Below are 783 nucleotides of genomic sequence, written 5' to 3'. Positions count from 1 at the left end.
GCAAGAGCCGGCTGCGGTGGCCACGGACGGGGCTGCTGACAAACCGTCGAACGCGCACCAAAGCTTCGCCCTGTCCCGCCTCTCCCCCGGGGCGGGGGCCGGGTGGCCGGCGGCTGCGGCAGTGGCCGAAGCGGCCCTCGCCTCACCCGCTCCGCGTTTCCCCTCAGCGCGTGGCCGCGGAGCCTGGGGATGCGGGTCCCCAAAAGCAGAGCCGGAGGCGGCCAGCACCTGGCTCGGGCGGGCGCGGACCTCGGGCGGTCTCTCGCCTGGCTCTCGCTGTCACTCGCAGTGACACCCCCTCGGGGCTAGTGTGAACGTACATCGTGCTGGCATGAGGCGCGCGTTCGCGTGGCCAGGTTTCCTCCAGCGTGCTCTTCTGCAAGGCTGCTCAGCTCCTGCCACCCAGCGGAAGATGTGCACCAGCTCCTCTGTACACGGTGCCAGGCACGTGAAGCACGTGACCCCTGCCCAGAAACCGAGGGGGCAGAAGAGGGCCAGAAGGACACGAAGGAAAGGGCTGGGGAGCTGCAGTCTTGCTGCAGACTCGCTGAATCTGCATGTCCCTCCCAGTTGCCGGGCTCTCCCTGGAGCCCCAGCCCGGCTGCGCGGCCTCCCTGGCAGGCTGTCCGTCTGCAATGCTTCCCTCCGCGCCTGATCAAGCACGGAGTTCTGTCGTGACTTGGGTTTTTGTGGGGGGGGGTGAGGTTGTTTTGCTGCTCGCCTGCACTCACGGTTTAACAAGGAAGAGAGCTCAGAGTGACGGGAGAAAGCTGCCCCAGCGGC

The sequence above is a fragment of the Aptenodytes forsteri genome, unplaced genomic scaffold, assembly GCF_000699145.1.
Source record: "Aptenodytes forsteri isolate BGI_AS27 unplaced genomic scaffold, ASM69914v1 Scaffold284, whole genome shotgun sequence".
Lineage (NCBI taxonomy): Eukaryota > Metazoa > Chordata > Aves > Sphenisciformes > Spheniscidae > Aptenodytes > Aptenodytes forsteri.
Note: the sequence above shows the minus strand (reverse complement) of the source record.